Source organism: Balaenoptera borealis, assembly GCF_965194805.1.
Source record: "Balaenoptera borealis genome assembly, chromosome: 9".
Classification (NCBI taxonomy): domain Eukaryota; kingdom Metazoa; phylum Chordata; class Mammalia; order Artiodactyla; family Balaenopteridae; genus Balaenoptera; species Balaenoptera borealis.
Window position 1 is genome coordinate 22,032,661 of NC_138873.1, and position 26,956 is coordinate 22,059,616.

The following is a 26,956-nucleotide window of genomic DNA, read 5'->3' on the forward strand; positions in this document are numbered from 1 at the left end:
GTGATTTCTTGCTGATTCCTTTTGGTTCCCCAAATCAATAAATCAATATTAGTAGTTAGTTAATTGTTGAGAATTTGAAATTTTACTTTAACGTGGTCAAGTTTTAATTATGTCTCTCCACTGTGGCTAAAATATAATCTTGTTAGAACACTTTTTTTTTCCAGGACTATAGCTTTTGAAAGGTCTCCCAACTTCAAAAATTAAACAGGGTCAAATATCTTCCATTTTGGAAGTAAACAAACAAGCAAACTGAAACCAATAATCTTAATGGCTTTTCTAGCTCATACGTTATCTATCGTATCGTATCAACTGCATCACGGTTTTGGCCACCTGCTTTAGAAAGGAATCTCAGTAACCTCTTAATTTTGAAATTCAGTGAAATCTTTTAGGTCTTTGCCTTTTTTACCTATTTTTGATTTATATTTGACACTGTTTATCATTTGATTTTTTTCTCCACTTGGCTGTGTGATGCTGTGACCTGGTACCCACCTCTGTTCTCAGCCCCTTCCCACACTCCTCAGTCTTTGTGGCTTTCCCCAAAATGCAGCCCTTATGCCTCTTCTCTCTGTAGCTTCCCAAACCGTTGACAAGGCCCATTGTTTCAAGTATCACCCTAGATGCCAATGATGCTAGTGGTCTTCTAAACTGGGTTTTCAGCTCGCATATTCTTGTGGGTTTTTTGTTTTTTTTTTTTAAAATAAATTTTATTTATTTATTTATTTATTTTGGGCTGCATCGGGTCTTCATTGTTGCATGTGGGCTTTCTCTAGTTGGCGGCGAGCGGGGCCACTCTTTGCTGCAGTGCGCAGGCTTTTCATTTTGGTGGCTTCTCTTGTCGCGGAGCACAGCCTCTAGACGTGCGAGCTTCAGTAGTTGTGGCACTTGAGCTCAGCAGCTGTGGCTCGTGGGCTCCAGAGCGCAGGCTCAGTAGTTGTGGCGCACCTGCTTAGTTGCTCCGCGGCATGTGGGATCTCCCGGACCAGGGCTCGAACACCGTGTCCCCTGCATTGGCAGGCGGATTCTTAACCACTGCACCACCAGGGAAGCCCTCTTGTGGGTTTTATATCTATATGTCCCGCTGTCTGCTTGGACATTTCTATCTGAATATTCTTAAGGCACCTCAAACCTAGTTTGTTATAAAACGGAATATACTCTATTTCCTCTCAAACTTGGTTTTCTCCTTGTTTACCTGACAAGCTTCTGCTGATTACTCCAGGTCCATTTCAAGTGTCTCCATTCTCAGCCCTTCCTTGATCCGTACACCTCACTCTCCTGTGGGCCTTATTATAACTTGTACTACAGCACTTTTCATGCTACCTGCAAGCCAGGTATTCGTTGAGATCAGAAAACACATTTGTGTGCCTTCGGATGCAGCACAGTGCCTGGTGTGGGATAGGTACTTGGAAAATGATTGCTGAATATGTTAACAGGTGACAGAAACTGCAAATTATAGATATTGAAATAGGAAACAAAATTTTTATTTCACCAGGCAGAAACGTTTGTAAGTGATTGGGTATTAAAAAGGTATTTTCTAATAGTTTTATAGAAAATGAAACCTTTGTTGATTAGATGTAGCTCCTAGGACTTCAGAAGGGAAGAGAAGCCTATATTTCCTTCCTAGACTCATGGTCGACCCGGTACTTGCACTTGGTTTGAATGGAGACTCATTCATGGAGTCCTGGTAGCAGGTGTAGTTTTTTGAGTGGTTTTCCCAGCTATTTCAAAAAGCATCTGAATGCGCAGAGCAGAGCTCAACTATCTGCTGGGAGAACATTTAGGTGTAATTTTTTCCTAGATGCACTTCCTCTCCACTTACTCTTCATTCCCAAATGGGGCTATGTGGGTCAGGATACGGGGATGATATATAGGCTTCTGGTTACTTAGGCAGAAAGTAGTGAAAAATCACGGTTTAACTTACAGAGTGCTAACCCCTGCTCCATCCTCCCTCCCTGCCCCCATACGCACAGATAAAATTGTGTATCTGGGTGGGCTAGTCACACCCATTTAAAATCATCTCTAAATCCACTAATATTATCCTTTGGTAAGAGTAGCTTCATCACATTGCATTGAAGGAGTATTAAAAAAAAAGTTTCTTATTGGAATCTTTATGTTGTTGGGATCAGCTTCTAACTAAATGGAACAGGTATAATATTAATGGATTAATCCATGTTAATAAGAGGTCTTAGCAGTGAAGACTCATCTCTGAACGTCCTGTATTTAAGATTAAGTTCTCTGCACTGTGATACTGGACCACTGCAGAATTATGTTATGTAACTATTTCCCTTTTGGCATTCATAAAAACAAGAAATATGTCTCCAGAGGTCATCCCACATTGAGCAAAAATTTTAAATACATGAATAAAAATTCCATCTGGTTTTTTTAATACTGCACATAGATTTGTCTTTTTGTTGTATTTTGTAGCCTTATACTGGCTTCGTAGTCTTTTATGAGGAACAACAAACACAACATCCTGTTTTTATAATATCCAGAACAAATCCCAGTGGAATTATTTCAGAAATAGCTAAGGTTCTTCCTATAACAGTTAGCAGTTTTTTGGAACTTCCATTATTTAATGTTTCTCTTCAAAGTCTTAGAAGTGTAACTAAAACAAAATTGATTTGTGTCCTCAGGCACCGAAGTCCTGCTAAGTGTTAATTGTCCAGGGTTTTTATATTGAGTTTGAAGAAAACGGAATAGCAGTGGTGACCATTTTAAATTGCAAATATTTGTAAAACTCTTTTTGATCTTTTTTTTTCCCTTCCATTTCACGGTTTCATCTTTTTGAAATTCTGCAGGATTAACTTTGCTTATGTTCAAATAAGTTAAAATTGAATAGAAAAGATATTTTTAAAGGGTTGTACTATGGCTTTCGGACTGGTAAAAGAGCCAGAACGATGATTCAGAAGCTGAAAATAACTCTACATTTTATGCAATCAAGTAAAACTCTGTACCTTGGCCTTCCCCACACCGGATTAGTAAGGAGTTGGAAGTTATTCTGCCCCCAGCATGCCACTAGGGATGACTAGCTGGGCTATGACAACCTGCCGCCTAAAGGGAGCATGTGCGGCTGGAAGGATAACCCTGACGTCCTGGGTGGATTAGAGCTGAGTGACCTCAACTCATATTCATTTCCTCGGAAAGGAAAGCTCACAGGGCCCTTTCTGTTCTAAGCAGTGTTTATGCAGTGTGGGTTCTCACGACGGCACCCAGTCACTCCAGTGGCCTACGTGTGCCATGTTTCCCTGTGATGCTTGCTTCCTTGAAAGGGCTTCGGTTCATTCACAACATTTATCCTGGTCCTGAGGAATCACATTTTAAGATTACAGAAGGGAGAGTGGTTGATTAATTTTTCTTTTACTCTCTTACAGATTTTTCTTTCTTACTTTGTTTTTTGTATGTTTCTATGCAAAAAACTATACAATAAAGTGGGGAGGAGAGAAGATAATTAATTCCTGAATGAACTCCCATTTCTGTTGAGCAAGTAGGGTAAACTTTTCCAGGTAGAACATTCTGGGTCCAAAAGCTGAGTCATCTTTATGACAGAGTTCGATGCCTCACCGAAAGTAAGTTCTTGTTACTCAAAATGAGACTCTATGCTGTGTCCTGTCAAATAAATAAAACTGTCAGGTTATAATTAACATGCAGTGCTTCTCTAATTAAACAGAATTGATGGGAAATATCTGGGAGGATATTAGCAATGGAACAGTGATGTTTGCATTTAAATGATCTTAATTACCCCTTAGACTTAATGCCCTATTAAGATGGACGGGAGAATGTCACGTCTCACTTAGCCCTATTGTTTGAGACAGTGGCTGCAAGCTGAAAAGGACCAGAGTGCATTCACTTGCATTGTGGTGTCTGCTTTTGCAGACAGAAGGTTTGGGAATGTATGTTCTTTGCTGTTCTTTCTTTCTTTCTTTCTTTTTTTTCTTCAAAGGAAATTAAATCACATCCCTGACAGGAGAGGGTAAAATCTCTGAGCAGACCTCCCCAGTGCTTGGAATTCACAGACGCTACCCTGTCCCAGTTTGCTATTATCCTAAGGCAACACACCCCCCTGCCGCTCTTTGCGTCTCTGGCTGCTCGCCAGCCTCCCAGGGCCTCCGGCTTTGATGTGAGGAGCAGGCTGTCCTCGGGCCAGGCTTTTGTTGCTGCCCGGGCCTGGGCTTCACTCACCCACAAGGCCAGAAGGGATGTCCTGTCTCGCAGTATACATTTCGACAGCCCAAGTCATCATCAGGGGTTTCTAACCCCCCCGAGGCAGAGAGAGCTGCCTTTGTGTCACCACAAGTGGCTGCCCCCAGCCGCTCAGCTCGCTCTGCTGGCTTTTGGTGCCTGTCCTGGGGGAGGGCCTCTCTGCCTGGGGGAAGACACCAGCTCTGCCAGGTCGGCTGTCAGTCTGAAGGGCCTCCTTGGCAGGGCTCAGGGGAACCGACCCGACGAGTTGAACAGCTTCCTCTGGGGACCGTGAATCGACCTTCATTTGATCTAGGCCTGGCAGCCCGGTTAGTGAGGACATCAGTTCTGGCTCTGGGAAATCTCTCTTCACTGAACCTATTTCCACCATGGTTCCAGGCTTGCAGTAAGAAGTCGGTGCCATTGTAAATTTAACTCTTAAAACTTCTGGTAATATCTGTGGGTAATTCTAAAAGTAGGTGGATGCATAAACACAGAGGATTACAAGGAGAGATACCAGAGAAGAAAAAATGGGGCTATGTCTTATGACTAACCAAAAGGCCAGATCCAAGCCAAAGGGAGGGGGGAGGGGGGAGAGAGAGAGAAAGAGAGAGAATAGTTCTCATTGGTGAACCGTCTTCAGAAGGGCCAATTCGATTCAAATAGAAATGGCCTTACAAAACTGAAAGCAGACCATATCTCATTGTAGTTTAGATGGCACAGTACCTTGCCCTGGATCTGCATAGGATTAGTAATAGCATCTCCCACAGAGGGGGGCTTTCTTGCTTCTATCCTAGTAAAACCCACTCCCCAAATATACCTCTTTGCCAGCCATTATTTATTCCTTTGTATTAAGTTTTATAATCTTCCAAGTTTTTTGTTTGTTTGTTTTCATAAAGTAAATTCTTTTCCTAATGAGAGTGTATTACATTTTTGGCAGCCAAGTATGAAAAAGATTATTAGCTCTTTTTTGCAGTAGATGGGGAGTGCAGCCTGAAGGATCCCATGACCTAGTCAGGGGAGGACACCTGAAAGGGTTCAGAATAGAAAGGGGAAGAGATTTGTAGAAGATAAACTTCACAGTCTTATTAGGGCATGCCCGCTTGCCTTCTATTTAGTATTTTGCAACCATTCATGGGTAACAGTTAATTTAGCAGTCTCATATTAATCTCTTTTTCTTGTCATTAATGGGGATTCGCCTGAGTGGATTAGTGGGGCATAGGGGAGAGTAGTGGGGGAGTAGGTAACCAGCCGTGCATCCTGAATACCAGGGCCTCATTTAGCACAGCTGTAGTGATGAATGTATCTTATGTTCAAGTTTCAAGACTTTGAACTTGCAGAGTTTTGTCATAATCTATTACCTAAATTCCATCTTCCAGCAAGCACAGGGAAGTTTTGTAGGACAGAAACATAGAAGGGACAGTAGTTGTGGTTAAACCATATTCATGGCATTTAACATTCATGTGAAGTGTAATATTTGCAGGTAGCTCACGTAGCATTTCTTGTTGTTTACGATAAGGTGATAAGGTTGGCAGTGCCAAAGACAGAACAGGAACTTGGTGAGATTGTTGACCTGCCTTGGGAATGCTAAAATGTACTGTTTCTCTTTCAGATGCTCCCTTCCCTCCTGCAGCTTATAGGTATCCTCATCGCCCTGTAATTTCCTTTAGTAAAAAAAGTGTGGAGTTTGAATTCTCATGTTTATATTGACTCTTGCGATCCTCTGTTCCTTTTCAGTTGAATCCATTGGACAATATATCCGACATACTGGGGGTTGATGGGAAAAGTTCTCTAAGGAGGTTAAAAAAAAAAAAACCAAAACCCTAAGGTATAATTCATTAATAGTTTCATTCTGTTTCTGGATGTGTTTTCTTCCCATTGTCAGCCAGCGTGGGAGGAAAGGGAAGAATAATGCTGGAGCCGGGGGTGTTGTGTGGGTATGTGCCATGCAAAAGTATCTTCTAGGAGAAAAAAAGTGTTTATTTTTATAATAAAAGTAGAATTCAAACACTCTGAATAACAGAAAATTATTAATTCTACTGTAGTGAAAAGTTATATCCTAATGCTGTTAAAATCATTAATCATTAAAAAACATCAGTTAATCAAAGGCATATACTGCATAAATATGTATACAAAAATGGTAACTTTGTGGTACCAGGCTTAAACATTTCAAATGTCATTAATAACTCTTCATGTTGCTGGTGAAGAAAATTTAAGACTAAAGCAAGATTGCCTGTTGCTTTACTGTCCTCAAACAGCATTGTAATTCCCAAACCTACACTTTTTTTTAATAAATTTATTTATTTATGTTTGGCTGTGTTGGGTCTTCGTTTCTGTGCGAGGGCTTTCTCTAGTTGTGGCAAGCAGGGGCCACTCTTCATCGCGGTTCGCGGGCCTCTCACTGTCGCGGCCTCTCCCGTTGCGGAGCACAGGCTCCAGACGCGCAGGCTCAGTAGTTGTGGCTCACGGGCCCAGTTGCTCCGCGGCATGTGGGATCTTCCCAGACCAGGGCTCGAACCCGTGTCCCCTGCATCGACAGGCAGATTCCTAACCACTGCGCCACCAGGGAAGCCCCACCAAACCTACACATTTTAAACAAGGTCAGAAGTTCCCTTCACCTGGTTAAAAGTGAATTCTGGTTAACATTTCTAATGATGATGTCTGCAGCCACAAAGCAGGTGACGTAATTTTCTCTTATTGGAACTCCAGGTGCATAGCTCCCTTCGAGAATTGCCTTTTCTGGTCCTGCTCTTTCTCTATCCACATCCCCCCAGCCTGGGGCCTGACCAAGTCCAACCTGCTCTTTGAAGCCCCTTGCCACTATTCTAGCCCTGACTGAACTCTTCCTGTTTTCAATTCCTATTATTCTTAGAATCATTAGCGCACATTTTAGCATTTAGCACTTAATTTTTAAAAAAAATCATTTTTGATGGGTTAGCTCAGGGCTAATCATATGTACTTTATTATCTCCTGTAACAAGCAGCCTAGTGTTAGGTACCTTGCAAACATTCTTAGTTGTTGATTATTATTTCTGTTGCCTGGCAGTCAGTAACAATTGTTACAGACCAGAATCTTGCTTCTCAAAGTGTGGACCTCAGTCGAGCGCGTCAGCATCACCTGGGAACTCCAAGCTGGACCCCACCCAGACCTGTAGAATCAGAATCTACATTTTAACAAGCTCCCCTGGTGACTGATATGCATCGTAAAGTCTTCATTGCCCTATTGAGGAAGGTCCTTCTCCCTGGGCATGGCAGAGATCCCATGAACCTTCAACTAACTTTTACTTTCTGCCAGCATTGTATTTAGGTATCTGATTGTAACAGGGTGGAAACTGCGCACTCTTACTGTAAGAATGAGGTTGTAAATGTGGTCTTTACATAGAAACTGTACCATTTAAAAGGGCCAGAGGGCTTGTTTAACTATTCAGGACCGTATTTGTGTTCTGATTCAAGACAAACGCTAGATCCAAATCCTTAAAATCCCTTTAAATGGCCTCTTTTAAAATTTCAAACTGAGGAGCAAAAAGTATGATTTCCTTTTTCTTAGTTACCTTTTTTTTTGCACTTGAAGTGCTTACACCCACTCAACTTGCTATTTTGAACTCTGGGAAAGAAAATTTGTGGGCATCTTGCAGTCTTTCAGGAAACAAGGCTCAGATTAAATATTTGCCACATTTTCTCCGTGTTTCTTTCTTCAGGGAAGTGGAGAAGCACATCATTCATGCTTTCACTCAATTTGACACAAAGTGTGACTTTCTAAGTGTGGATGGAAAACGACTCCTGTCCTTATTTGTCTACCTTCACACTGATAGATATTCCTGGCTTTTCCCCTCCCATTCCTTCTATTTGTCCTTCTCTTCCCTTTCACCGTAGTGTCTACAATTCTTCATATACCACATAGATTTCATAAAATATGAGATTTTTCTTTTTAGAGTATCTAGGTCCATTAAATCAAGGAAGATAACGTGGATTTAATTATGATGTATAACATTATGTAGACTAATCTCAGTCAAGTTTACATTTAAAATATTTAATTTTAAGTCATTTACATTCCCTGTTGGTTTTTCTTTCTCTGTGAATACACACCTATTTCACGAAGAGCAGAAATAAGAGATATTGGTCAAGATGGAGGGAAAAGAAGGTATTAGGTAACCTCAGCCATTCAGCTTTGTTTTAAATGAACTCAGGGCTTTGTCTTGTAAATACACTAAGAAAATAAAGTGGTTGCCAGGGCTATTATTTTGTGGTGGTTTTGTCCTTTTAGACAGCTTCATTTCATTTTCGTTGAGGCAATTAAGATGTTTTATTTAGGATAGGGCTTAAAATACTTGTCTTCCATTTAATCAGTGTTCACCTACATGTGCCGGATATTATTCAGGGGACCTTGTGAGGAATTAACACAATTTAGTAGCTGAACTTGAGAATGAAGTATTTCCAAGCAAGTGAAATGGAAATGAGGAAAGACACAGAAGGAGGAGACTTGTAGAATGTAAATGTTTATTGAATATAAAAGTTAAAATGTAATAGAAGTAGAGGTGCATTATAATATACTATGTTTTCTTTACATGGGAAAACAGAATATTAGAAAGATGCTTATATATGCGATTCAACACAATTCTATTCAAACTCCTGATGAGAATTGTTTGGGTATGGCTGAATATGGAGGGTAGAAAATGCACTTAATCAAATAATATAATCTGGGAAAATGGGTGAGAATTTCTCAAGTATATGTGTGCGTACAAGGAAATATTAAGGAATATTTGAAAAAAAAAGAGACTAGGGAGTAGAATCTAGACCTACTGTGGATTCAAACATACTATAAAAAAATAACAGTAATTAAAACCACCTAACACACACACAAGTTCATGTAATAATGCACATGAAAACTATATAGCACAATGCCCATCACATAACATTTATTAGGTCTGAACAAACATTCCCTTTTAAATATGTAGATCAATGTAACAAAATGAGGAACCCAGAAATGGACCCATAATAACACAATATACACATAAAACATAATGTAGCAAGTTTAGTAAACAGCATTGTGGGAGAATGGGCTTGGTCAAAAAATCTTTGAATATATACCTCACACTGAGGATCCAAATGCACACCAGACATATTAACTGGTTAGTATCTAAAAACAAACTTAAGAACAATTTGTATAAAATTTAATGTATACATATATTAAAAGGCCATTTAAATTCATAAGAAAAATTAGGACCTAAATACAGTCAAATTATGTGAATAGAATAATGTAAAATTTTATATTAAAGATGAAGCAATAAAATGATCTTAAAATAGGAGACTATGATCACCATTAAAATAAAAAAGCAATCCTAAAATACCATTTTATATTAAGTAAATCACCAAACAAATTTAATCACATACAACGGTGAGGAAGTTTAGTGAAAGTAGAATGCTCATGTTGCTGGTGGCTTTATAGGTAATTTCAATCTCTTGACATCAATATGGCTTTTTATGAAGTCCATACAAATATTTATACCCTTTGATTTAGTAATTGTATTTCTGTTAGTATTTTAAGGAGAAAGTTGTGTTTCCAGTGTTAAAAATAAATGAGAACATCTGAAATACTCCCACATATAGGAATGATTAACGAAATGACTAAGTAAGCATGCTAACTCTATGCAATATTATATGGCTGGTAAAAATGAGAACTTTGTGAATTACATGGCAATATAGTATAGGTTTATGAAGTGTTAAATGAAAAAAAATAGAATGCCTAATTATGTGTGTTATGAGAGCATCTGTGTGAAAATATGCTTACGTGGGGAGCAAATAAATACTAGATTAGAAATTTTTTTTAATGAAAATAATTGTGTTTGAGTCATGGCATTAAGGGTGTTTCTCTGGTTAAAAATGTTTTCAATGTTGTTATGTATTTATAAGGAAAAATAATCTTTATGACTAAGTAAGGCAGCTGTACTAACTGACCGTTAGGACACTGTTTTCTAACTGTTATTTTGGAGCTCTGCTAAAATATGCCCAGACGTTTTGGGTGTGTAAGAGTCTAAGGTATTCTCAGTCTCCTGTTCTCCTTGGCCAGTTTTTCACTAAGTTTGCAGAGAAGTGAGTTGACTTTAACTATGCTGAAGAGGGTGGTATGGCACCTGTGGTATTTGTGGGTCTGTTCTCACTCACTTTGCACCCACTTTCTTCCTCTCCTAAACGGAGAAGCATCTTTAATGTCGTTGGTACTCAGTAAACTCCTGCTCAGTGTTATTGAACTTTCGCCTACGGGAGGCAAAGACGCTCTGTGATGTAAAGGGGAAAATGGTAGCAGAGTAGTCAGGAGACCTGCCTTCCGGCTGTGTGACCTGAGGCAAGTGACTGTGACCTTCTGGGCCTCAGTCTCATCCTCAATACAAGGAGGGTGATCCACGGCTGCTAAGCTTTAAGTACCAGGGCTATAAAGACATTACAGTTCACAAGCTTACTCCAGGGTGTCATTTACTCCTTTCAAGGGCAATTTTGCGTGCTCCTAAAAGAGCTAATTTACTGTGTTCACTGTTGCAACAGAGCAGACAGCTAAAGTGTTCCCGGGAATGGCCTGGTCAGCTCAGGGAGCGTGGTTCCTGGCTACTACATGGGGAACCAACCATTCAGCCAGAGAAAGTCACTCTAATCCTGCATTGTAGGTACACCTATTTATTATACAAAAATGACTGAAACACACCAATTGGTGACAAGCATGATCAAATATTAGCTAATGATAAATTACTCCATTGTTTAGAGTATGTACCTGACTGAAATACAAAGTTCAGATGTATTTAGATTTTCTGATGGAGCCAAACTACCGCTGACTGAAGTGGTTTTTTTTGGTCTTGCTTTTCTTTTTTCCTAGTGTGGTGAGGCAGGCAACAAAAACAAGTTGAAGGCAAGGAGAAGTAGACTCAACTGCTTTCATCAGCTTATAAAATTGTTTTAGGTAGGTACTACTGTATGGTATAAGAATTATAGGGAACCAGCCATCATCTCTCAGGTGTTAGTCATTGCCAAGGAAATGAACATTTCTAAGGAATGTTGTATCATGGTTTGTACACATGAGGCTCCCTTGTCATACAGGCAACATATCTGTACCTTCCGTGTCAGTTAAGGGTGGTCATTTAACTGATACATCCATACAGGTGACTAACATATTTTGTACTTATTGCTTTTGAAGCTTGGTAGGAAGTGCCCATGCCAGCTGAAAAATTCCTAAATGATTTGAAGTCACTGACCACTCAGATAACCATAGTTAGATTTGAAACTAGAGCATACTTGCTATATTGTAGGTGAAAAACCTAAATAAGATATTGGCTTGGTGGCTAGCCATGAAGTGGTGCAAGAAATGAGGCAAAAACTACATAATTGAAGAAAAAAGTACTTTACCAAAAAAATGAACAATGACACAAAGAGGGATTGTAGATCTAGACTCTTATACAGGTCAGTTTCATATTATACATGGAAAAATCAGTGAGAAAAGGATTCTTAAGAATCTTCAAGTCATTCTGCATCATGATGGGATGTGCCCTAGCTTTTTCTTGGAAAGTGACTAACTTAAACAGTATGCTAGCACAAAACCATCATGTAAGAATCCAGAGATTATAGGAAGTTAGTTACCCAACATCATTTGAAAGCGCCTTTGTAACTCTTTCATAAAGGGCCTGTAAAAGTACCAAAAAATATTTTCACAGCTCTAGATACTCAGCGTGCAAATTATATACCATTTTGCATCTCATTGTTTAGGTGCTATATTTGTTGGTCCAGTGTAATTAAAATAACCAAACCATTTGACATTTGTCTTGTCATATTGATGGCAAGAACCCTAGAATAATAATTATGGCTGTTTATCATTGTTAATGAAGAAGCCATTTGAGACCATATCCAAATGAGTTTCCTAGATAACTATTTCTTGAATAGCAGCAAGACTAGAATCTAGACATTAGTTGTCTTGGAAGTGAAAACATATTTCCCATGACTACTATGGGTTTCTACTTAGTATAATTATTGCTATTTGTCTTCTCCATTGGTAGGAACTTTTTTTTTTGTTGTTTTGTTTAGTTGGAGCATCTACCTTCAAATAGTGGGAACAAATCTATTTCAATCTCCTTTTTTTTACAACTGAAGTAACTGTCAATTTTCCTAATATGTGTAGTGAGACTAGGGGAGTGACAATATGTGGCTAATTCCAAATTGCATAGTAAAAAATCATGTATTTATGGCCTTGCAATAGGTTTTTGAACTTTCACTGGAATATAGCTGTGTCTGATGTCCAGGGACTTTAAAATTACTTAATCTACCCTGGGGGGACCTGATTCAGAAGTAGCTGGAAGCTGTCCAATTTTCGGTCTCACTCTTCTGCTCTGCCCCCCAGAATCCCATTTATCTTAGGTTCTGTCAGTTGAGATATAGCTTTCCTTCTCTAAAACTTTCTCTTGGAGCTAAGATAGCAATTTAATATTTGAGCTTCAGAAAAGGTACATCTACTGGTAAAATGAATAGAATTAACTGATATTATTTATGAACCGTAATTAAGCTGTTTATGGATCTTTAGTAAACACTTTCTGTGGGAGACAAGGTATAACATTCTAAGAATGATTTGGAAATTTATGCTAGTGAATTCTCTTCAAATGATCTGTCTGGGTATTAGTTTATATTCCTCAACAGAAATTGCCTGTACCTAGGGCTTAACAGTTTTAAAGAACTGCAACCTACACATTTTCATTGCATCAATAAACTAATAAGAACCAATGAATAGAATTCCAAAGTAGTCAGTTGCATCTTTTCCTCATCTTTGATTTTACATGTCCTAACTGACATTATGTAGTCATCACTTTCGTATGCCAATCAGGACTGAAAATAAACTCTTCTGCTCTTGCACTTTGTTATTTTATTGCTTTTTCTATGCTTGAACATTCTTTTTATTTCCAAACTGGAAAATTTAATCTAGTTGCCAGATGCTTTTGTTGTTTTATAGTTTTAAGTAGCACAGTAACTTAGGAGAAGATATAATAATAATAATCTTGCTTTGATTTCTGTGTTATTAATGTATAGATCATATAATGCTGCTCTGGTTTAAATGCAATTCTTTGTTGTGTTTTTTTTCTTTCTTCATTAGGTGGAGTCTTTGAATTTTTTAAAAGACGATGGTAATCAGATCTACTTGAAAAATTAAGTGAATTGATTTGTTTGGGACACTCTTTTACCAGTTCTTTAACATTTAACCACTGGGTAAGTTGAGTCAAGTACTTTCTATGTGGTTTGATTTCAAAATTATTGGAAAGATCTCTCAAGCAAAATATTAAGCTTTATGTGAAGTTTTGACAGTAATAACTTGAGGACCTCAAAACCTGTGAAAGATGTCTGGGATGCTATCTAAATGAAAATGTTGATAAGTCTTTACCACATCAGCGGAACTATCCTGATTAGAAAAATGGGAAGATTAGAAAATGTTGTCATTTACAGTTTGAAACCAGATCCCTTCATTTACTGTTCTAATGATTATTTGCTTGTTGTAATCTTGAGGTAATGTGAGAATATCGAATTTTACTTTTAGTGAGATATGTGTAATTGTACTGTATAGTATCAGATTCAAATCTAAGGTATAAAGAATATATTGAGTAAATTAGTAACCCTCCTTATTTTATTTCTGTTTTTGGCTGCGTTGGGTCTTCATTGCTGCGTGTGGGCTTTCTCTAGTTGTGGCGAGTGGGGGCTACTCTTCGTTGCGGTGCGTGGGCTTCTCATTGCAGTGGCTTCTCTTGTTGCGGAGCACGGGCTCTAGGCGCACGGGCTCTAGGCGCACGGGCTTCAGTAGTTGTGCGCACGGGCTTAGCCACTTCGCGGCATGTGGGATCTTCCCGGACCAGGGCTCGAACCCGTGTCCCCTGCATTGGCAGGCGGACTCCTAGCCACTGTGCCACCGGGAAGTCCACCCTCCTTGTTTTAAACCATTCTCATTTTGCAGAAAGCTTAGTTTCTGTGATAAGAATAGAAATCTTAAGGACTTGCTTAATCCAGCTTCCTTGTTGCACTGTGTTGCTTTGGAACGCTCTTGAGGTAGAGAATTCTTAACCAGGAAGAGTTTAGGCTTTTAGCAAATTCTTGGCACTGCCAAGACAGAATTTAGTGGGAACAGGACTTTGGCTACTGTTAAAATGTCAGTGTAGTAAAGCCTGCTCTGTCAAACAGATTTTTGACATCAGAAATCTAAATGATACTGATTTTAGGGTTTGGTAATTTTTGTTTTAATCCAGGCAAACTCATGCTTTAATTAACTCTTTACACAGTCACAGAAAATTTGGAAAAAATTTTGTATTCCGAGTCTAGGTCACAAGATTTTAGTTTCTGAAATTCTAAATTTTATTCATGATTCTAAATTGTGCATCTCGTTACTCAATTTCCCTCTGGATAAACTAGAAGTATTTAAAAATCTGATGAATGATGGTAAATAAGAGAGGAAAGTGTCTAATCATTCGGGGAGCAGACTTCCAAACCAAACTAGTAGTGTCTGCTTTACCTCTGGGCATCTTCAGATGTGGTGGGGTCAGGTGATTTTTCAGGGATACTGTCGCATATGGTTTATACAGTGCTGACAACTGCCTTTGCTTTGTCTAAAATAATCTTCCTTGAGGCTGCTTCCCTGGAACTTGATTTGTTAGTGTAGCTTTTGAGCATCCAGTGAGTGCAGAAATATCAAGTGTGGAAACCCAGGGAATCTTTTCATTTGGCCTGTGAGGTTCATTACCCAAGATTCATTTGTGACCAGTAATTTCCATTGTTATGGGCACATGGTGCCATTCGGAACATTTTTTGGATAATTAGAGGGATATAAGGCAGTTAGATTGAAAAACCCATCATGAAGAGAAATGATAAAGTTTCAAAAGCAAAGCCTTAATTTCTTCAGTAGTCATAATAGATGTTAGAAGATGAAAATTGATACTCTGAACTACTCACTTAAATGTCTTTGTCTGCCACATTTAATTTTCCTTCTACTCACAAGGATTGGCTTTTACAGTTATTCCCAAGGTACCCCATTGTGTTAACAGTTAAATTTCGATTGGTGGGACCTAATTTAAATGTTTAGGAAACTGTTCTGTAAGTGCCTCCTGAGAATGGACATTGGCCTTCTTGCTTATCTCACTATGAATTCTGGGTGTCTTTGGTTAAGTCACCTCTTTGAGGTCACTGTGTTTTAAAATAATTTTTTTGTTAATTACATAAGGAGGCTACTTAATTCATAAGGTTATGTGAGGATTAAACTCCTGGCAGGAGGTAGAGACTCAGTAGCTAGTAGTGATTATTGACAGTAGTGATTCATGTTGGTAATAGTCACAATCATGGTTTAAATGTAACAGTAATTGTATTTTATTAATCACATGACTGATTCTTTAGCCTATCATCATGGACATAATAGAAATGTACATAGAGATGAGTAACATTAAACCAAACACTTGGTAAGGAAACACTTCATATGAAATTGGTAAGCTTTTTTCGTGCTGTATACAACATAATCAGCAACCTCTCAATCACTTTATTGCCTGAGCCTGGTCTTGTCCATTGAGCCAAGCAAGGATTTTTCTTTCAAATAATAAATTTAAAAAATTTGTCCAATTTCCCCCACTCCAAATTGGTAGTAAGAGAAAACAAGGTAAAAAAGATAAAAAGGGAAAGTTTGCGTGATAAAATTTTACACGCTATAAAAGGAAAAAACCCGCATCATTAGAATGGTCTTTCTTTTATGGTACTTTTTGTAAAAGATAATAAATACAAATTACTTTATAATAATGTGACTTTTCATGTCATTTTCCTTCAGATAGCCAGGGTTTTGACTGGTCTTGACCTTATACATTTTAAGGTAATAGTAGCTGGACTATAGACCTTTAAACCAGGTGCACAGATTTATATGCTCTCATTGCATTGGATGTAATTATTTAAGAATTATGTAAGTGGTATGTCTTCTTTAAGCTGAGGAAAGATAAGAAGGAAGGCGAAAATTGTTAGCATTCACTGGATGTGTTCTGCAGAGTCAGGTTCTTTGCTATAGCGGCTTAATCTTAGAAAAGTAAGAATTAAGAATCCCATATTCATTTGAGAAAATCAGGTTTCAGAGCAGAAATTAATTTGGTGAGAATTACATAGTTATGATAGTAATTTTTGGAGTCAGAAGTTATTGAAATCTTACTTTAAATTAGAAAATCCAAACTGTATAACTCTATTTCCTGTAGAAATTGCTGTATTTTGTGATTTCCCCAGACTCAGTGTTTATCCATCCATCTGTTCCTTTATGTTTTTACTTTTTTTGTTATTACTTACACCAGTATGGAAAATAAAATGGGAAACTTTTAATCTATTTAACTTGGGCACATTTTAGTAGGTCTTATAAAGATTTGATGAGGTTGCAGATAAGATTTGCTCTCTGTTCACTGTGGTTTGATACAACTTTTCTTGCAATCACATAAAATTCAGAGCAAACCTTATGAGCTTCAATGTGTTGTGGCCTTCAGTACGTTTCCTTTTATATAGGGCCATTTTTATAGGTTTTCAGATGCATACAGTTCTTCTGTTGGGTCCTTTGTGTTTTAAGGTAACTGAAGAGGGTATCAGTATTTATGACTGAATTTTACTAAACCGATGTGAAACCTATAGACTCGTAAGCTCTTACTTACTATACGGACTGCGGTTTGTTTTGCCATTACAGCCTTTGTGAGTGGAGCCCATTACTGTTAGCTTCTCAGGCTACATGGTTTCACTTTTCCAGAATTATTTTCTTAACCTCTTCTATAATACTGGACTCCTCCTGCTTTGTTTTTCAAGCACTTCACTTGACTATACCTTGATTCATTCATACATTCAGCTCCTTACCCATTCATTTATTCATCATCAGCAAGATTAATTAAACCAGTAGTATGAGCAAAACACATTTTGTTCCTTGAGCATTCTGTAGCCATTTGAAAAACTGACTGAGGGTTACTTTTATGTCATTTCATAGTACTCCTCCTGCTTTTCGTCCTTCCCGTCTCCTTCCTTTAGCTTGCAGTGTAGGATGGCTGTGTGTGGCGGGACCTCTCATCTTTTACTGGCTACATAGAATACCTTGTTTCTAGGACGACCTGAATTACCATTTGTGTAATGCTGTACAGTTTACCAATGGCTTCCATGTTACATGATCTCACTTAAGGCAAGAACTGTTATGTAGATATTACTTACGATTTATTTTGTATATGAGCAAACAGAGGCTCTAAGGGTTACAGTTGAGTGATTTGCTCAAAGTCACAGCATTAGTGCGTCATGAAGCAGGATTCAACCCTGGTTCTCCCAACTACAGGCAATATGTCATTCGATGCCAGATCACTGGTCTGGTTGACTGGTAGTGTTCAAATATTGGAGCTTTGTTGATACGATCTGTATATTCTGTTTAGTATGAAACATATAAAGGAAGTAGAAGCCATATTGGAGTTTGGGGGAAGAATCAGATCTCAGAGTTTTAGGGAATCTTGGAGGCAGTGTACCTTCCCTTCCTTGATGATAACTGTGAAATTCACCCAGTCACTCCCCTGCTCTGAGAATCTCATAGACTCCAAGCAACATCCTTATAGATCAAGAATGGCTTTTGGAATTCTGATTCCCTTGGTTATAGTTTCCCTGTGAATTACTAAATTAGATATTGAACAGCATCATCCGCTTCAGAGATCTTCATGCTTTATCTCTTCTTCTCTCTGAATCCCCTTAATGCTTTTTACTTCCCTCCTGTCTCTTTTTTTGTATGTATTTTTGTGCTTATGCTTTTTAGTAAAGGGATTTATGTGGGGCTTTTATCTCACCTACCACATTGTAAGCTGCTTGAGGGCAAAGACTACATCTTTATTTCATTGGTGTCCTCTTCAGCCTTGAAAATGGTGGTTGAAAAAACTAATAGATATTCCATAAATATTCGTTGAATTTAATAAAAATATTTTTTTAAAACTTTTTTTTGGGTTTTATTTTATTTATTTATTTATTTATTTATTTATTTATTTATTTATTTATTTCTGTGTTGGGTCTTCGTCCCTGTGCGAGGGCTTTCTCTAGTTGCGGCAAGTGGGGGCCACTCTTCATCATGGTGCGCGGGCCTCTCACCATCGCGGCCTCTCCTGTTGCGGAGCACAGGCTCCAGACGCGCAGGCTCAGTGGTTGTGGCTCACGGGCCCAGTTGCTCCGCGGCATGTGGGATCTTCCCAGACCAGGGCTCGAACCTGTGTCCCCTGCATTGTCAGGCAGATTCTCAACCACTGCGCCACCAGGGAAGCCCCCTAATAAAAATATTTGATTGTGAGTTTTCATCTAAAATTCATTTTGGGGACTGCAAATTGATACCTGGGCACAGATTTAATTTTAATCATATTAGGGAGATGAATCAGCAAGTCTGATACTAATTAAATATCCAGAGCAGAGCCATAAACAAATTTATGTGCTTTCTAGGTGATCTTTTTGAATGCAAAAAATTAGGCTTGAAGTAAATAACAAACCCACCCCCCAAAACCAAACAAAACTCCCTACATTCCCCTACAAGGATGTTTTATTGTCTTTGTCTTGACCATGGGAACAAAAACAATTGAGCTCTGAAAAGATTTAATGAGATAAAGTAAAACATGGCCTCTGAATATAGAGGCTTCCTGGGAGATACAGGTCGTGTGGCTGTGGAGCACAGCTGTCTCTGGCTTCAGGACTAAGGATGTACATTTAATTTGGCCTGCGGTGCTGGGAAGCCCCTGAAAATTTTTCAGCAGAAGAGTGATGTCATCAGAGCTGCATTTTAGGAAGCTGAATCGGGCCAGGTTGTGTTGGATGGTGCGGGGGTAGAGGTGAGGGTGGGGTGCGTGGGTGCAAGAGTCCCTGAAAGCACAGAAGCCACTTAGGAGGCACTTAGCATTAATTCACACAAGAGCTGTCACCGCATGTTATATGCCCTTTCCCTCTCCTCCCACACGTATATCACAGATGAAAGCACTAAGAAAACTTTAGTGAACACTTGAATCCCAAGTTCAGGGAATTCTTTTTTTTTTTAATTGAAGTATAGTTGATTTACAATAGTGTGTTCATTTCAGGTGTACAGCATAGTGATTCAGTATTTTTATAGATTACACTCCATCAATAATGGCTATACTACCCTGTGCTGGAATTCTGGCTTAACTTCCTCCAATCTCTTCCTTAGTTCCTCATTTCGCAAGTTTTGCATCCTGGTGCCTTTGTGGCTACTTTCAGCTCAAAGTATTTTCCTTAGGACTCTCCTGATGCTTCCACAGGTGATTGCCTCTGATAATTGTCCCTGGATTCCATATACCCAATACCCGAGAGCATAGTGCCTAGACCTGTCCTGTGGAAATTTGACAGGTGGACCCAAAGCACTTTCGGATCTGACTTTGTACACTGGGAGTTCAGGCAGGTGTTGAAGATCTGAATTGCAGTGGCGGCAATAAGGGTTGACAGGACGCAGACAAGATGAGAGAATGTGCAGGAGGCCCACGTAGGGCCGCCTGATTGGGTGTAGGAGGCGTATGTGTGCGTGTGTGTGTGTGTGCGTGTGCACGGGCGCACACTTATATACGCACTTCTGGGGGCAGGGAACTGGAGGAAGCTGTCAGTGATGACACCAGGCTTTTGAGCCTGCGAGTTTGAATAGAACTTTTAATAGAAAAAAAGGAAGTAAAGAGAGAAGCTGGCTTGGGTCTCAGGATGATGAATTTGATTGTGTACTGAGTTTGATATAAAAGTAGATAAAAAGCTTATACTTTATACTACTCAACTTTTTTTTTCCCATGAGGATTTATAGCTGGAAACAGGAATTCACTGGAAGGCATTAGTCTTCTTCCTCTTTTTACTGTTCTTCCAGCTCCTTAAATATTTCCCAAGAGCTTAGGATGTTTTGGGTTTTCTCAACCTTACCCCTGCCAAAATCCCCCACAAATTCACCTCCTTAGGAACATGTGTACTTGTCAGAGTGCACATGTTTAATCATATTAGGGAGATTAAACAGCAGCCAGAAGTGTGCCTTTCGGCCTGCCAAAATAAAACATACGGGAAAAATAGCTATCTTTTCCTTTTGATAAGCATGAGTATTGTCACCTCACAACTTGCTGAAATAGCACAGCAAAGGAACACTTTTGGGCAGGCTGGAAAATCAAGGGAATGCGCCAACACAGGCACTTCTTCTTTTCTTTACTATGATGCAGTCTAGTTCAGGGAAGCAGGCGTATTTTTACTTGAGCGCTAAAATCGAAAAAGTGTATTAGCCATTCGAATTGCAAGTTGTCCTCTCAATTGATGTTGTTTCTAACAAGATCCTTAGGCTCTTAAATTTGTTGGTAGCGGTGAGTCGGCCGGTCCCAATGTAATCCACTCCCATCCCCATCCACTGAGAAGTTTTTGAATTTCAGCAGAGACACTCTTGATTCAATCAGTTTAAAAGCATATAACGATCCTGTAATTATCATTTGTCATTACCTTGTGTACTAATGATTAAAGCAAACATTTAATAACCAAAGGGCAGTAAATATATTTTAGATCTTGAGCCATAAAAAGATTTCCATTAACAGAATGTTTGGGCACAAATAAATTATTCATTGACTGTAGCAGAGCTTGATTCTGTCATCAGCCTTAAGTGGAAAGTTTGAGAACACCAATCATCACAGACACCAACACTAAATTGGCTTGAGCCCCCATCCTTCTTACATGGAACCTGAGCTTTTTTTGGCTATTTGTAAAAGCTTTAACTCGGTTAAATTCAATGAATGTTCATGGTGTTTCTGCCATATGCAATTTAGTGTTCTGGTGGTTGGAGGACTACAGTGATGAGTAAGTCTGCATTTTAGTCTTTAAGTTGCTTGTAAACCCAAAAGAGAGACAAGATTAGTACATAACTGACTTGGATATAAGGAAGCTTAAGTAGCGCCATCAGAAATGTATAAATAAAATGTGTTGCAAATTCAGAGGAGAAAGAAATCACATGCATTTTCTCATGGGAATGTGGAGGGAGGGATTTGGAGATCAGGAAGTGTTTCCTGAGGAAGGCTTTAAAGACAGGCAAGGTTTGGACAGATGGAGAGAATTACAACCACATAGACAAAGAGTTGGGATGGGTAATGTGGGTGTCATAGGAACGAAAAGTAACATGATGTGTTTGGAACACAGCATTGGTAGGTGAAGAGGAGAAACCAAAGAGAGGAAAGAAAGATACCTAGAGACCTAGAGAGTGCATAGAGGACCTTGAAGGAGTAAGTAGCACATCAGTTTGGCAGACATTAAATAACCAATTTTGAGCTAAGGAATAATATGATTGGATTATATTTTTGAAATATACCTCACCTCACCTCACAAATAAGAGGTAGAAAACCTGAAGGTAGACAAATTAAAAAGCCATTGGGATCATCTCCGTGAGAGGTAATAAGTTTCTGAACTAAGTTGGTTGTAATAAGAATACGAAGGAGGGGACAGATGGGAGAAATAGTGCAATCATTTGTCTATAGGTTTTGACACATGATTGCCTACATGAGAGGTGGAAAAGAGGAAGGAGTTAAAAATTCCATGCAACGACTTTAGTAAACTTTTGAATCCAGCCAACATTTATGGAAAACCAAGCCATGTGCAAGACGTTATGCTCTGTGCTAGAGGTGTGTACTGAGAAAAATGAGAAGGGTCTTGTCTCCAAGTAGCTGAAAATTTGAGTGGGGATATAAGTGTACTCAATTAACTGAAATCCAAACCAGATCATGATTAGTGTGACAACAGGAGTAGCGCCAAGAGTTATGAGAACACAGAGGAGAGTGATATTAATTTTGATGCTGGAGAAGTAGGGAAGCATCTAGGGGAGAAGACACTTGGGCCTGGAAGGTCAGATAGAGGAATCCAAAATATTTTAGCTGTCAGAAACATAGCAAGAAAACTTAGAGAGGCAAGTGTCAAAGAAGCTAAGGGGAGAGGACCTTTACAGATAGAGGAGCTCTTACTTATTGCCCCTGGTATGTCAGATCCTGAGCTGGAAGCTCTGTATTTAAGGAAGGTGTGCCCCACAGTGTGAAGTGCTGCAAAGTGGTAACAATGTCATCTAAGAAAGGGCCCCTGCATTCAACAATTTAAGGGTTAAGAGTGGTTTTTGAAGAGGTTTCAGTTAAGCAGGGGGGGAAACATTCTAAAGGTTATTCCTTGTCTTGAACATATAATTAAACTCCATCAGTGAAAGAAAGGCTGAGCTTTCCTCAGTGATTTATCCTTGACAGGTCAAGTTTATAGAAGCCTCAGTAGATCTTAGCTCACCGGCTGGTCTTTGAGGTACCCCTTGAGAATGTGTTAGTCCTGAGAAGTCTTTGTAAATTTTACAATACTGCAAACATGTTGGATGCCTAGATGATTTTCTCACAGGTCCAAGATTTCAACACTGACTACGAGCCTCCCTCTTTCTCACTTCCTCCTTCCTCCTTCCCACCGCTTCCCTTTAAGCACCCGGCTGGTTAGGGTGAGCACATTTGCCACACCCTTGGCTCAGGGTCAGGGAAGTCCTCGGGCTCTCCTTGGCACTTTTCCCACGTGGAAGGAAATTTCTAGAGAACAATCCAGGGAAGTACACGCACACATAGACACACACACACACACACACCCCAGTTCTTTTCCTGTCCTTTAGGGTATTCATGTGCCAATAAACAGACAAAACACACTGTCACATACAGGCATATTGTGTCACATTCACCCTTAGGAAACTGGGCAGGGAGGCAGTCATCTCGTAGGAGGTAATGGGGATACTATTAACATTTAGGAATAATAATAGAACTTAAAGAAAAATTTAAAAATTACTTTGTTAAGACGAATAGCATATTACTATAGAGTGTGAAGGGATGACATTTGTATCAAGGTTATGTTTAGTGGATTTTTTTTTTAATCAATTAGTACAGCAAATTGGGCACAGTAAAAGAACTTTCACAGAGGCACTCACATTACCACAGAGGGGCATTTTAAATTGTATCAGGCCACCCCGTAATTTATTTATTTATTTATATTTTTTTCCTGACATCATTGAATTTATTGGGGGAAAAAACAATGAACAAATAAATAACCATACAATCTTGGGTTTTGATAGGTGTTATAAAGAAAAATAAAGTAAGTTAAGGGGATTAAAAAGTAAGGAGGGTGTAGTGTTTTGGATAGAAAGTCAGGGAAGCCCTCTCTGAGGTGGTAATGTTTGACTAGAGAGCTGAATGAGGGGTTTCTTGTGTATGATGTATACTATGTCCATTGCCACCCCGTAATTTAAAAGGAATGAAAGGAGAGAATTTAAAAGGAGTAGTAGAGTGGAGGAAGAAGCAATTGCTTCTTTACCCCACGGATGCTTAATAGTACATGCACATGGTAAGTGTGTGTTTATAATCATTCACTCATTTATTCGTTTATCCATTCACACACTTGATCCGTCAATCCATAAACATTTACTGAGTTCCTGTTGTGTCCCAGGCTGAGTGCTGGGAAATATAAATGAGTAGAGAAAAAAAAGTAACATTTAAAATAAAATACTTCCTTATTATGGGAAACTAGACAATATAAGTAGATTTCCCTGTTTTATAAGTATACAGCTTGATGGAAGTACATTTATGAGGTGAGTATTATATACTCCTGATTTTACCCCTCAAAGTTCTTTCCTGCCATTGTAAACCCTAAAATGTGTTCAACCTGCTACAATATAGTAATTCAGTTACTAGATTAATGGTAATGGGACTTGTTAGAGCTTCTAAAGAAATTGTCATATGTTCTCATCAGACTTTACCTACTACACCACTGGAATTCCTTTCCCTTAAGAATTGAATTGGCAGGATGATTTATCAGGCTGATTTTCCTCTGTCTTGTCAGATGCCTTGGGATAGATAGGGTCAGTATGCTTTTTTGTGTATCCATAGAAATAGCCTCAGGGAATTCTCCAAATGTAGGGCCATCTTCTACCTTTGAAAGCACTGTCAAGATCTTTTCAACCAGCAATCAAACTCAGAAGTGGGAAGGACCATTGAGTCTGACTTAGGCTGCTCTCCTTGGGCACAGTAAACCTGAGAGAGTTAGCGATATGTTCCTTGCCAGGTAATACTTTCTCTTTTTACTCTTTTTTATTTATTACCTCTCTTTGCCTCATTTTTATAATTTTCTACTTTTTTTCCAACTGACAACTGTGGCTGATAGGTTTATGTCTTGCAGGACTTGTTTTAATGTCACCTTGGTGATGTATAAGAAAACAAGACCTTCATCTTCTACCCCCCATTTGATTTTTCAGCATACATTCATGTTTTGGGGTCAGCTATAACATGCTACCATGTTTACGTCTATTTTAAATAGTCAAAAATTTAAGTTGAACTAAGAAACCTATGGGACCTTTGTCCCAGAACTCTTAATCTTGGGTTCTTTTGTTTCCAAATCAAATAAAAAATATATATGTGAATCATATTTGTGTAAATGGCAATAATTTTCATTATAAATGTCAATAATTTTTATTATGTAAAAATAAAATTTTGAGATTTTGGAGTTGATGAACATATTAACATAGATTTTTGTAGAGATAACTAAAATATTTTAATTCAACTCTGTGTTAATTTGAAAGTTTTATTATGCATACTTTAAGAATGCACTAACCCAAATTTGGAAATATTTATTGACAAAAATAAAATGTTTATGTGGATTTTTTTTTAATTCTAGAGAGAGAAAAAAGTTAATTTCACTTCGGTATTATTTTCTAAATAGTATGCATTTGTGCCTGCCTATATCGTTTTCTAAGCATATATATATACTCTTACACCTTTTATCTGGGGCCATGGAGGAGAGGACAGGAACTGGTCTGATGTGTGTACCTAGATCATTCATTCATTCACTCATTCATTCATTCATTCATCCAGGATAGGGACGGATGTTGACAAACGACTTGTATTTTCCATTTTGATAAATGCGAGTAAACTAAATGTTTTTACCTGGAAAATATAGTATTAACGGGGAGGGATTTGACAACATATGTAAACAGAAGGTTGTTGTAAGTGGATGGAAAATTGCCACCTGGTCAGGAAATACATAATAGGATCATTTTAATAAATTGTTGATTAATTAATTATAAAATTCCCTTTGATCATTTACAGGTAAAAGGGATATAGTCTTTTAAAAATGTCTAGAACTATATGTGTGCTTTTAAATTTATGTGCTGTGAACCTTTACCAGTGGCAGGAACAAGACTTAAAATACTTTGATTAGTTATCAAGAAATTTTCTACTATATTAAAAAAAAAAAGAACATTAAAAGAATTAGGAAGATAAATATATACCTAGCACAGAGTCAATACTCAATAAATATTTGTCATATGAAAAAAAAAGAAATTTTCTACTACTTTCAATAAAAATAGAGCTCTTCAGAGTCCTCATCTAAGCTTTTATTCTTAAGCTATTTAAATATATACCTAATGGAAATTTATTCTTAAGAATTTTATGATGAGACATTTTATTTTAAAGAGCTAGCTACAGATATTGAAAAAAATTTTCTATATCAGATATTTTATATTTGTATTTTTTGACACAAATGTGGTTGGCCTGTACAACATATGGGATATAATATCTGTTCACTTGGGATTTTACTTAGAATATAGAGGTGAGCCAGTGGACAAAGAAAACTTAATCATTTATTTGAAGATATTTATTACTTTATTTTAAACATTGCTAGGATTATAATCACTTATTTTTAATGTACCCTGTTTTATATACATATGTTTGATATATTTTGGAAATCTGATAAAAATTTAAATTAAAATAAATTAATTCCATTTTAAGGTTGGCACTGTGAATTATTCTTCAGAACAGATGCAATTAGTTAGCATTTTCTGAAGCACACATTTTAAAATCTTTTTACTCATGGTATCATTATCATTTAAACCCTCTTTTAGAAATCTTAGAGAATTCCGTTTGGAAATGTTCTGTATAAATTCTGCAATGTCTATTATAATTAAACATGCTTGAGTTTATACATTTAGTAATAAGATATATAACTTATGAGAAGGATGACTCTTGGTAACTCAATGATGTCTAAGTCTTATTTTCTAATATTATCAAAACCTTAATGAGTGATTTCTGAATTGAATAATACCAACATTACATGGCAACACATAAACATTATGTGGGTAGTTAACTGTGGTAGGTAGGGAGCAGTGATTGGTTAGAAAAGTCATTGGTTGAAATGTCAGGAAACCATCAAGGTTCTTGCCCTGGATCTCATAGACTAGTTTACGATCTTGGGCAAGTAACTCAACCTTCCCTTATTCTACTACTCACCCTCTTAATTTTTATATATATAATATAATTGCATTTCCATATATATCTGCAAAACCTCTAAAATTCTTCCTCTGTTTAAAATAATAATCCGTGAGATTCTGAAGAGGAGTAGAGACGAAAACCTGGTGGACTGCTTTCATGACAGTCTTGACGGCGAGTTGGTTAGAAGCCAAGCTTGGTTTGGACTTAAGAACACACAACTCGGGATTCGGCTGTTGCCACCAATATTTGTGGGGCCTCCAGGGCAAGAGTTCAAATGGAGGCCCACATGCCTTCTTCTTAACTGGATCAGTGACTAAATCTTTATTTATAAAGAATGTGAATTTGCAGGGATTTCATCTGACCTGTTTAAGTTGTGGATTTGGTGAGAATAAGTTTCTGGCTCCTTTTTGTTGTGAATAGTAATTATATCCTCATTAAAGAATTTGTAATGTCCTGTTAGTGAATTTTATATGGGTCATGCTT

The 26,956-nt window shown here is 38.1% G+C and overlaps 1 protein-coding gene and 1 long non-coding RNA gene across 6 annotated transcripts in view; one reads left to right on the plus strand and one right to left on the minus strand.

Moving 5' to 3' along the window:
* LOC309634953 overlaps positions 1-26,956 on the minus strand; it is a 738,917-nt gene that overhangs the window by 515,337 nt on the left and 196,624 nt on the right. The gene's annotated exons all lie outside the window — the stretch shown is intronic.
* Positions 1-26,956, plus strand: part of HIVEP2 (HIVEP zinc finger 2) — a 193,250-nt gene that overhangs the window by 93,864 nt on the left and 72,430 nt on the right. For 3 of the 5 annotated variants that reach the window (XM_082405420.1, XM_082405421.1, XM_082405423.1), the window contains one exon: positions 13,297-13,409. The exons of 1 other annotated variant lie outside the window; for it this stretch is intronic. The gene's annotated coding sequence lies outside the window, so the exon portion shown is untranslated. Of the gene's footprint in view, positions 1-11,040; positions 11,125-13,296; positions 13,410-26,956 lie in introns of all 5 variants that reach the window. One more of the 5 variants, XM_082405422.1, reaches the window with a different exon arrangement.